We start from the raw sequence: 12710 nt of genomic DNA, 5'->3' as shown, positions 1-12710 counted from the left end.
TTTGTTAAATGTTAACGCAAAGTTCGTCGTTAATTCGCTCTTTGTGCCAAATGAGTTCCGCCCGCGCTAGCTTCACGTCGCGTCGTCCAGCTGGAACAAACAATATCAAACCCAAGAAAAGTCTCCTTACAACTCAACCTTGACATCATCTTTTCATAAATCAAACATTACTTCTTGTTCTTATTTCACTGTTTTGAGCAATAATAAAAACGAGAAATTTGTGGAATGTAAAACAAATTCTTACGGACCATAAAAACCAATTTTGTAGATCTCATCTATTCCCGTTCTTTCGGTCAGTAATAAGCGTTTCTGCTCATCGTCACCTTCAGTGACGGGTTTTAACTAAAATAATCATTGAAAATTAAAGATGGTGAAACGAAGAAACGCGCCTTTATGGGTCAGAAATTGCAGAGTCTACGGTGGGAATCAAACCCATGACCGCGAGACCTTTTAGGCGAGAGTCTGACGACTAACCACTCGGCACTAAAGCAGTCTCCCCTCCCCCAGTCCTTAGTGTAACGGATAAGTTAGGTTAAGTTGAGTGGGGTTTGAGTTAGAGACATGCTAGGATAGGTTAAGTAGGGTTAGTGTAGGAGGCAAGTTAGGTTAGGTGATGTTTGGTATTGTTACGGTTAGGGACAAGTCAGACAAGGCTAGATAGAATTATGCATAGTGTATTAACATTCAATTAATTAAGGTTTTTTAAGTTGAGATAAAAAAGTCAGTGCACGAGCGGGATTCGAACCCACGACCTTCGGCTTGATACGCCGCTACTCTACCACTTGAGCTATCGTGACTTCGATCCCCTCGGGCACTAACTTCCCATCTCAACCCCACCTTTTGAATTTTCCCTCCTTTTTGCCATTTTAATTAATTGAATGTTATTAATTGATCAAGCGGACAACGAAAAATAGTGAATTTAATTGATTAAAATGAAGTACACTTCACTAAAGCTCTCCGTGGCCATCTCATTTGTCGCCGAGAATCCAATCCGATTACACGACATTTGAAAAATGGCAAAAAGGAGGGAAAATTCAAAAGGTGGGGTTGAGATGGGAAGTTGGTACCCGAGGGGATAGAATTCACGATAGCTCAAGTGGTAGAGCAGCGGCGTATCAAGCCGACTTAATTAATTGAATGTTATTAATTGGTCAAGCGGACCACGAAAAATAGTGAATAGTGTATTAAGTTGGTTATAGTTTAAGGTATTGTTAGGGACAGGTTAGATAATGTTGGGTAAGGTTAGGTTTAGAGATATGTTAGGATAGGAGAAACATTAAAGATTTATTTGTCAGATACGGCACAGATGTAGTGATTTGTTTGGTCCATCTTCATTTTTCTGATAAGACCTACGTTCCATTTTTCTTGTTTTACTTTTCAACCTCTTTTGTTTTGGTTACTTTTTATTATTTCGTTCGTTCGTCTGTCATATTTACGTTTACTGGGCTCTTTTCATTCCTTGCGCTGTAAAAATTTGTGAGATTTTGGTCTGAGGTAAGGTTCTTGAACCAATGGGATCACAGGGGTACTTTTTATTATTTTTCACCCTCCATCCTTCATTATTGGCTTCTGAGAACCTTAATAATGCTAATAAATTACGTTGTCATTTTCGTTAAGAATCAATAGGCTAAATGTCCCATATCTCTCCATTTCTAAAGGTATTAGAATTTTTTCCTTTTTCCATACAATTGGCTTCCAATGTGCGGTACTTTTTGTCCACTGATTTTCGTCCTTGTACCATTTTTGTTTTTAAGACAACTTAGCAAACAGTTCTTTTTCTAATGACTTTTTAGATCTTCTAGCAATTTTCTGATCTTTCAGCTTACTCTTTTCAATAGTGTGTGGGTGTAGGTGTAGGTATTTTATTAAAATTAAACGGGAGCTTTAAAAATATTCTGTTTAAATATTGATACACCCATGAGACACGATCTCCGTCCTACCAAATTCATATCCACGAAACCCGGAGGCACGATCAGATTGCATATCTGATTTCTGATCACAACAGGGAAAACAAATATGGAGCCCTAAGGCATATGAGACGGATCTGACGTTATATGTAGAAATATAGGACGAACAATGGATAACCGGATTCCTTCGGGAATTTGTTTTATTTATATTTATATTTCTGAGTACCTTATAGTCAAGTTTGCACTTTTTTCCCCAATAAAGTCCCACGGATTGATAGCCGGTGTTAAGGATTTTATTCCCCTTCGATAGTAACACCCTTGACGTCTGACATAAAACGGGCAGGTTCTGGCCCGTTTCCCAACATAAGTTTATGAAAATCTGACATCTTCTTTACCGACCGTTCCTGAATATTTACGACTCCACGTCATTACGAAACAGGGCGTATTTACTAACCCTGGTTCCGTGTTCATTGAGTGTCTATTTTACCCTTTCATCCATTTTCATTCTATCAGACAGGACAAGACAATAAATAAATGAAATAATAATGATTGCACACGGACGATTTGGCCCCTTTTTCACTCACAAGGGAGGATTCGCCTTGAAAGACGAGCGACGTATAACAACAAAGTCTTAACTAATTCTTTTCTCAGTCTCTTCTATTCTTTTATTAACAACAGGGTTGGAACAGTTTCGTCACCCTTTGTTCTGTAGTATATTAAAAGGAAAATGAAACCCCCCTTTCATGTACGACTTGTTGCTTTTATTTGAAATGAGGAATCGTGGGAAGAAGAACGATTCCCAAGGCACGGTTTCGTCAAATAATATATTTCAATTATAATTAATTAAAAGGAAAAAAAACTTTGACAAGAATTTCCAGGCTTTTCGATGATTTCTTAGAACAAGGAAATTTCATATCATTCAGGATCCTAGATAAAAATCCTTCTATACTTTGGATTTTTCTTTAAACCTTTGCGCACAGCGACCAATATTGGTCTAGTGTGCAGCCTCGACCTTATTATCTAGAGCTCTATAGAAGCTTGTATAGGCCTTCTTCGGGGTAGTTACAGCTCTTCCGGGTTTTACATATACCTCTAGAGTCTGCAATGTCAAGGCTTAGTTCGATCATTAATGCGACGATCCTTTGATGAAACTGTTCAACCTATGACCTGGAATATATCCCACTGAACTGAGGCCTTTCTGAACCTATAGATTGAACGAAGATGTCCCCATCGAATTTTCCTTGACGAATAGTCCTTATAGACCTCCCCCTGTACGCTCTGGTACCCAAACAAATCTTACGTACAACAACCCTGTCATTCATTAGGAATAACAATAAAAATAACCTTGTTTCGGTTTCAGAGCGTACAAGGCGGAGGTACAACGAGGAGGTCGATAAATTCGCCCCCCTAAATAAAAAAAGTTCGATGGGGACACCTGTCGGCCAAAACCGTAGATCTATAGGTTGATAGGAGTGTGATTCAATCCCAAACGCGTCAGGACTTTACAACAAATGAGGTAGTTCCCTTCACACTAGTTAGCCATTTTTTTTGTTGATAATGCCCTGGTGTTTTTGTTCCCTGCTTCTGTGTTCGACAACCAAAGTCTCCATGTGAGAGATAGTGGCATATTGCCCAAGCATGAATGCTAGTATTTCATACGCAATCTTGACCATACTAGGTCTTAGAACCATCTGTATACCGGATGTAGCCGGAATACTTGGATATTTTTCCTGTCTGTTTATCTGGTTAATTTGAAATTTCTTATCAAATGTGTGGTGATTAGTGACCGTTAATCGATAATTATTCAGAAATCGTGAGATGCGGTCTGGTGTGATGTAGGTTTCAGAAAATCATTTTCTTTATCGTGCCAACGTTTCGATCTTCATTGAGATCATCTTCAGGGCCTGGTATGATATATGTATGTTATCGATATTGAATTTGACATATATCATCACATCACACAAAACGTATAGTATAACATATAAAACATTCATCACATTCCAAGCATTAAACATTTTTACGTAGGTTAATTTTTCAACAGTTTAGCTTTCCTTTTCCTATTTATCAGGATAATCAGGCCGAACCATTACCAACGTTTTTTCCCTTCGTCGGCTCTTTTCACCTCAAACAAACCGACTCCTTGTACAAAAATGTCTTTCTATACCGACTTCCTTCCCCACCCCTTCAAAATCCAACGTATATAAACATAAAACACCAAAATCTCACTGGCACTCTCAACACGACACGCAAGAATGGCACATTTACACAGTAGACAAACACTTTGAGTGAATATATAAAAAAATATATATTTTGCATTGTATAAATTCACTTTTCCACATCCAAAATGTAATTGTTATATGCAAACAATGTTTGTAAATCCCAGCCCCTGAAGATGATCTCAATAAAGATCGAAACGTTGGCACGATAAAGAAAATGTTTTTCTGAAACCTAGATCACACCAGACCGCATCTCACGATTTCTGAATAATTTTCTTATCAAATATGAATTTTAGTATATGCCTCTGATAAGTCAGCAGTCATACTATCATCCTAGACCTAAAACGTCATGGAGTTAGTTTCTGATATCGTTCTTTAATTAATTTTATTGCATGCCTCATTCCTGGTATTTCAATTGAAGGGAGGACATATTCTTAACAAATTGACTCATGGATATACGTTTTTGGCCAAAGACTAAAGAGTTCTGGGCTGATGATTGTTATTATCGAACCAATTTGCCGGCATCCTCGTTGTCCCTCTGCCCTGGTAACCAATTCAAGAATTATTTCGTTGCCCCATTGAAGTTCTAGGTGACTGGGAACTGCTGCTTCCGTAACACCTTGGATTTTCTCAAATTTATACACAAAAAGCCGTTGTTTCTCGAAAATATGATTCAAGCTCAAACTACTCTCGCTAGTGCACTACCTATTTCTGTCAGTCATTCTCATTGATTAATTATTTACTCCAATATGGATCTGTGGTTGAAGTCATCACCTCTGAGAAAGCATGCAGTTTCTCCATCATCTGCACAGCCAGGAATGCGCCGAATTGGAATTGTTGGATCACATCAGCAGGATCCAACATGTTCAAATCGTGCAACTCTACGAATAGGTGCAGGCCAAACAGCCAGTGGAAGTGACGAAAAAGCAGTAATACATATGTTCGGAGCCATAATCAAACATTACTGCCAGAAGATGGATACTTAATTTATTAAATTATATGAAAGAATGACTGGTTTTCGCATCCATTTTTTCTCCAGATCGACGAATCAACTAACGTCGCGGGGTTGGATATTTTATTGACTTCTGTCCGTTATGAATATTCGGGATGTTTCGAGGAGGTACTTCTCTTGTGCAAATCACTTCCTGCCAATGCAACAGGTGCCGAAATATTCCGTTTGTTGTACGATTTGTTTACAACTAACGAGAATTCTTGGTCTAATCGCATTGATGTGTACACAGATAGTGCAAAAGCAATGACTAGATGAACGATTGGAGTGATTATTAAAATAATAGATAAATCGAGGGATTGCAGCAGCATTCATTGTGTTCTCTTCTGACATACTTTAGTTATGAAACCAATGGCAGTCTTTTTAAAAACGTTTTGGACGAGTTCGTTCAAATTACTAATTATATCAAGTCGCGGCTTTTGAAGTCAAGACTTTTCACAATACTATGTAATGATCATACTTTTTTTTCACAATACTTCATTATTCCCTGCTTCTCCATACAGAAATGAGGTGGCTGTCTCGTGGGAATGTACTTTCACGATTAAAGGAATTAGGTTCTGAAGTCTTACCTCCGTTGAGGCATCACAATGTCAAATTGACCAACGTTTTCAATCATGAAAAACGGCAATGTGTCGTATTTATCAGATATTTTCATGAGAATGAATGATGAGGCTTTCTTAGCAAGAGAAGAGAACCACTATTTTCGATGATAATAACAAAGTTTGCGACTAATAAAGAAAAATCCAGTTTTTGGTCGAATCTATTGAGAAGGAAGAGGTGGAGTGTTTTCTTGTGCTAAATTTTTTTTTAAGAAAACACACTGGAGCTTGAGAACTGCACGCTGATTGATGAAATATGTCATCGAAATTTGGAGATGTCCTTTGACGTCCACTTCCCAACAGCTCAAGATACAATGTTGTACCATGAATGGGTGGTCAAACAGTTTTCAGTTTCGACAAAGCCAACCAGTCAATCTTAAAATGAATATGAAAGTTTGGTACACTTTACTTAAGACTCCACCTTGAAATCTACTTTCGAGTCCGATACTTACGCCATTTTTGGCATCCGTCTGGAAGACAAAACATTTCCACCGCTCGTTGAAAAGGGAAAACGTGTTCTTTTTCCGTTTGCACAACTTCCTTGCGAATCTGGATTTTCTATCTATACAGCCACCAAAACTAAATGCCGAAGCTGTTTAGATGTTGAACCCGACAACTGTATCCAGCTATCAAAAATTAAACCCAATATATAAAAATTTTGCTGGCTAAAACAACCTCACTCTTCCCAGTTTGTTTTCATAGTGATAACCCCCTCCATCCTGGTTAAGCTAAAAAGTGTAATTTATTACATTCTGTAAGTATCTAATTTTAAATACTGGAATGAGAGGGGTTCGCCCTGGAATTTGTTCTGTGAAAGGGGTCCGCTGGCTTAAAATTTTGGAAAGCCCTGTGACTTAATAATAACTTTAACTGGCAATGTAGACAAATTACAAAGAATTTTTTAAAAATCTCCTCAGTGCGTTTATCGTCAATGTATGAAAGTACAGGATATTCCGTTGGTAATGTTCTTTCTTACGAAACGATTGTTAAAAGCTTCTGAGTTTTTAAATCATAGATATGAAATCAAAGAGAGAAACGGGTGGAAAGCTGGATTTCCTGTTTCCGCTTTTTTCTCCCTGGAAACCCCCACAGTACTGCAATCTATATAGCCTTCCTATATACACGAACGGCCGTTGCCAAAGTGACAGTCGAAAAAGGGAATTTTGCCGTCTTCTGTCTATTTGAATATCACAGCTTCTTAACGACTTGGAAACGATCAGTTTAAATTTCACTCAATCGTCCCTGAGTCGTTATTTCAACCAGATGCCAAGGTTCTGCTTTTTCCCCTCGAGGTGGGATTTTTTCCATTTCTGGACATCACTTTGTCCACATTCCATAAACATGAGAGAGAGGTCGTTTTCCAGGTCAGGCGGTTTCCATCTCGTCGGCCTAATCGCTGTCGGAAATTTGTACATAAACGGCGTACGGTAAATTGGTTAGCCCGGCCAATTAACCGGGCATTAGAAGAGGGCGATAGATCAAGGAATAAATGACAGCGGATTTACTGGGTCTCTGTCCGCAAATAGTCGACGGCCCCCGCTACCGACCTCACGGCACCGCCTCCTCTTCTATTTCCTCTTAATTAATATGATGCCTCGGCGACAATCTCGAAATAAAACCATTACATTAACATTTAGCCGTGATCTTTTTCCAATACTCCAACGAGACTTTGTCTGATTTTCCGGTCTAGTCTCAACTCGGTCCCGCTAGATCCGTTGTTTAAAATTAGTACTAACGTCTCCATAGGGTCGTGAAGAGATTAGTGCTTATTTATAACATAACACACGCCTATAAACCTGTAAAACATACAGTCACATATAATACAAACAAGAACGTTTTGGTCTGATGAAGCTGAACGAATGAAGCCAGAAATTTTCCCCAGGCAGGAGTAACATAAGCAAATTAATTTTCTTACATATATTGTTTTATTTCTAGGTTTTCTATATCCATTCGATTTGGTTTTAAACGTAGGATAAGAAAATGATTTGCGGCATCGTATTAAATGAGATAGGATATATAAATAGTAACAAAAGGAAAAGACGCTGTCACTAAAGTAGGCTAAAGAAATATTTTTTTGAAAAAAACAAAACAAATACTGATTAGCTTTAAGCACCATCTGAAGGCCGTAAATACGAATTTTGTCGTAAAAATAAATATTTTTTTATTATATTTTTTTAAAATAATAATTTAAATAATTTTTTAATCATTCAAATGACATTGAAGAAGGAACGGCACAATTATCATTTAATTAAAAATTAAATAAAATTTAATATTTATTCAAATTATTCTTGTATTTTAGGTATACATTTTTTTTCAATAAATGAATTCTTTTACAAAGAGGCAAAGATAATGTGAAACTTTATGCTGTGCTTATTTATAAGATAACACACGCCTATAAACCTGTAAAACATACAATCACGTATAATACAAACGAGGACGTTTTGGTCTGATAAAGCTAAAATTCATTCACAGAAATTTTCCCCAGGCAGGAGCACCATAAGTAAATCAATACAATTTGTATATGTTTATTTTTTATATTTTGAGGCCATTATATACACTGACAGGCAAAAAATTCCACCCACTTGTAATATGTCGTGATTTGCATAATAGTTTTATATATTAATCAAATTTCCTGTGAAACCTTAAAAATACGGAGGGATAGCAAATAACTTGATCAACAACCGCCTGTTTATTTGTTGTTCCCTTGAACAATCCGTGTAGGGCAGGCGTCAGTGAAAAGGGAGAATATCAGCGTATTAGCGAGTCATTGAGTCAATTCAAAGAGTCAGCAAGTCAAAGAGGAAATTAATAAAACCATCTCAAATGTTTTATGTTATATCTCTGTTTCGAAAATACGTAGCGAGTCCATCTTGTGCTATGACGTATTATGTAAGTTTTACGAGGTTCGCAACAGCAGAGGTCATATAAACCCTCAGGGAGCCGGTGTTTTTGAAAAAAATAGCCCATTCGTAAGTATGTCGGGACCTTTACCTTACAGTGACGAACGCCGTATCAACGCCTAAAACGTTGCGGCCACCGACGCCTCTCTATGTGATTATCATTATTAATATTATGTAGTTTATAAGCCTCCTGTAAATTGAAAGAGTCGTTACAAATTTATAGCAGTTTTTGTGGTTTTCGGAAAAAAAATCGGGCAAAAAATATGAGGGAAAATTGCGTTTTTGATTTTTCCAGAAATTTGTATCCAGGGAGTTTTTATAGAGTGAGAAAAACGAAAATCATCTTGGTTTCTTGTTACAAGCATATCTTAGCACCTCGCTTGGTTTCAAGTATGTACGATATTTCAATTCCATCTTTAATCCGCTGAGGCTACGGTTATTATGGATGCGAATTCTGACGAAATTTTGTTCTGACGAGTTCGTCTGAACAATCAAATTCTTCTTTTCCAATGAGAGTGTTTACTTTGGCTACGAAGTGTGTGTCAGAACACGCACGAATAATGAATGATTCTTTTTATCTAAGGTTTTTGGTTGAGACGAAAAATTAGTGTCACAAGCGGGATTCTAAAGCCAAAAACACACCCGATGCTACGCCATGCGACGCTACCCGATGCTACCCGACGCAAATCCAAACTCCGATTTTCCATAAGGTTGCATTACCCCCGTGCACATCTACCCGATGCTATGCCACGCTAACCTACCCGACGCTCTGCGATCCCCACTGTCCAGATTTTCGTCGGGTCGCATCGAGTACAGTCGAAGACAAAAGAACCGGACACTCATATTTTTATTCAAACTACATGTATTATTGTCGTTATATTAATTACAACATACTTATTTTAATATAAACCAAATTAACTGTGATTAAAAATTAATTAGTTTTTATTTAAAAAATTAATTTTAATGGTTTGGTAGAAAATTAATCAAAACACCGGAATACGATTTTTTGATATAATGAATTTAACTAACAATTTATTGTACTCGCTTCGGCGGTACATATACTAAAATTGGAACAATTTATTACACGGTTTTGCTCATAAAATTTAATTAACAATTTATTTCATAGTTTTGCTCGTAAAATTACACCATTTTGTAATGTCGGGTAGCATCAGAACAGGACACTCATATTTTTTGTAGTTTATTTCAAACTAAGTACATGTAATTTTGTCGTTATATTAATTACAACATGTTATTTTAATGTAAACCAAATTAAACGAGATCAAAAATGCATAAGTTTTTATAAACATTGTTTAATTATGATGGTTAGGAGTAACTTTATTTAAAACAATTAAGTTTAACAAACAATTTATTAGATGGTTGTGCTCATAAAATTTAACTAACAATTTATTACAAGGTTTTGCTCAAAATAGTGCATTAAAAACAAAAGATGCGTTGGGATTGTGATAGTGATTATTGTGATAAACGCTGTGGACTGTACGCGACTTGTACTTGCGTCGGATAGATGTGCACATCCCACCAAAACGTGGCAAGGCGTCGGGTAGCATAGGGTAGCGCCGCATAGCGTAGCATCGGGTAGCGTCGCATAGCGTAGCATCGGGTAAGTGTGTTCCCGGCTTTACCCACGACCTTCGGCTCAAACGCCGCTGCTCTAACCACCTCAGGCTATCGTGACTTCGATACCCTCGGACACTAAATAATCTCAATCTATAACCGTTCGAATTTTCCTTCTTTTTGCTATTGTTTTAACATACATGGATTAATATGCATTTTATTTAAGGGACTAGCAATAAGTTTGAAACTCTCTCTTCTCGTCTATTGTGGAAAATAAGTGGTTAACATGCTCTGTTTTCCCACCACCTACTAACAATAGCTTAATCAACGGACTTTCAAGAAAATAAAATAAATTAAGTTCGTCCATTTTGTTGGGAGGCAGAAACTTACTGATTATCAGAAAACGCGCATAATGTAACCACCTCCACCTTGTTCTGACGGGGATTTCGGACGTACTGGTCAGAATAAAATTTCTCCAGAATTCACATCCATAGTAACCGTTGCCTGAGGTGCTTTCAAGAAAGTATGTGAAAAAATGTGTTTTCGAGAAAAGACCAATCGGATTCGTTTCAAGCACCCTTTAACGTCATCAACTGTAAATTTGGGCATCAACTATAAATAAAATTGGAAACGAAAACTAATTTTTTTTTGCTGTAAATTTGATTTTGTTGGCCAACTAGGGGTAGGTTTTCTTCTGATTTGATTTTAATAGTATTTAAGTTTTATGTTATTACAAATGAGAAAAATAAGGTTGAAATCAACCTTATCTCCGGTCTGTGTAATTTGTGACATTAGGTTCATTTTCTACGTTTTTCTATGCTTCAAATTCCTTGTAATGTTTCCTATTGATCAGTTATCAACATTTTTGCGATTTTCAAAACTTTGAGGCAAAATATTTAAGTAGATGATGGGGTTTGGTCTGCGAGTTGGCGAACTCATGTTGAACCGGCACAAGAGCACTACTGGGTCTTCACTCGCGGGTTTTTTTTTGTTTGAGTTATTCAAACGCGTTTCGGCATTACGCCATCTTCAGTGAAAAACTGTCTGTCATTCAGTCTGAGTGGGGTTTATATAGTGTTGCGTCCGTCGCTTGTCGCTGGGGGCGTTGCGTTAGGGGGCGTGGTCTCCGTGCTCGTTGGTCGGTCTTGGTGGCGGCTATTTTCATTGTCAGTTATTATTTGTGCGTTGTCGGTTTTTTGTTTTTTCCTGGTGTTGGTTGTGATGTTTTGTTCTTCTGAACGTTTTCGTTTTTTGTTATGGAGTGTTTTTAGTGGTGTGAAGGTGGTGTGTGATTGTGAGTTTGTTTGTGCGTTTATAAGTTTTCCGTCTTTAAGTGTTATTTGTTTGTATATCTCGAGGTTCTCTAGTATGTTTAGTTTTCGTCCTTTTTGTGCGTTGTGTATTAATGTCATGCTTGTTTCTATTGTGTTTGGTTCGTGGTTAGTTGTGTCTATGTTTCTTTTTAGTAGTTTACCTGTGTTATTAACATTGCAATAAAAAACGGTTACAAAACAAACACCATACAGAAACTCCTAAAAAACAAAACAAAACAACGAAACAACGAAACACAAATCAACAACAATTGGACAACATTCACATACACAGGAAAAGAAACCTACAAACTAACAAATCTGTTCAACAAACTCGGACTGAAAACAGCACTAAGGACCAACAATAACACAGGTAAACTACTAAAAAGAAACATAGACACAACTAACCCGCTTGACAACAACGGTGTTTATAGCATCACATGTCAATGCGGATACACTTACATCGGACAAACTGGAAGGAAACTAAGAGATCGATTCAAAGAACATCTTAGATCCTTCAGAGACAATGACGGAAAATCAAATTACGCCACACACTTAATACACTACAACCACGAACCAAACACAATAGAAACAAGCATGACATTAATACACAACGCACAAAAAGGACGAAAACTAAACATACTGGAGAACCTCGAGATATACAAACAAATAACACTTAAAGACGGAAAACTTATAAACGCACAAACAAACTCACAATCACACACCACCTTCACACCACTAAAAACACTCCATAACAAAAAACGAAAACGTTCAGAAGAACAAAAAATCACAACCAACACCAGGAAAAAACAAAAAACCGACAACGCACAAATAATAACTGACAATGAAAATAGCCGCCACCAAGACCGACCAACGAGCACGGAGACCACGCCCCCTAACGCAACGCCCCCAGCGACAAGCGACGGACGCAACACTATATAAACCCCACTCAGACTGAATGACAGACAGTTTTTCACTGAAGATGGCGTAATGCCGAAACGCGTTTGAATAACTCAAACAAAAACCCGCGAGTGAAGACAGAACCAGTAGTGCCCGTGTGCCGGTTCAACAAAATATTTAAGTAAAAAATTGTATTTTTTATTTTCTCAAAAAATTATATTCTGGCTTTTTGTGGTTAAACAACCCACATCAAGTCTCAAGTCTCCTTTTTAGTACAATTGACCTTCCTGGCCCTTT

The 12710-nt window shown here is 37.4% G+C and overlaps 1 protein-coding gene across 3 annotated transcripts in view; it reads left to right on the top strand.

The window, feature by feature from the left end:
* LOC106666669 (TWiK family of potassium channels protein 18) overlaps window positions 1–12710 on the top strand; it is a 195751-nt gene that overhangs the window by 34016 nt on the left and 149025 nt on the right. The gene's annotated exons all lie outside the window — the stretch shown is intronic.

This window comes from Cimex lectularius, unplaced genomic scaffold (genome assembly GCF_000648675.2).
Source record: "Cimex lectularius strain Harlan isolate CLEC.00 unplaced genomic scaffold, Clec_2.1 scaffold56, whole genome shotgun sequence".
Classification (NCBI taxonomy): domain Eukaryota; kingdom Metazoa; phylum Arthropoda; class Insecta; order Hemiptera; family Cimicidae; genus Cimex; species Cimex lectularius.
Note: the sequence above shows the minus strand (reverse complement) of the source record. Positions and strands in the feature narration are given on the sequence as shown.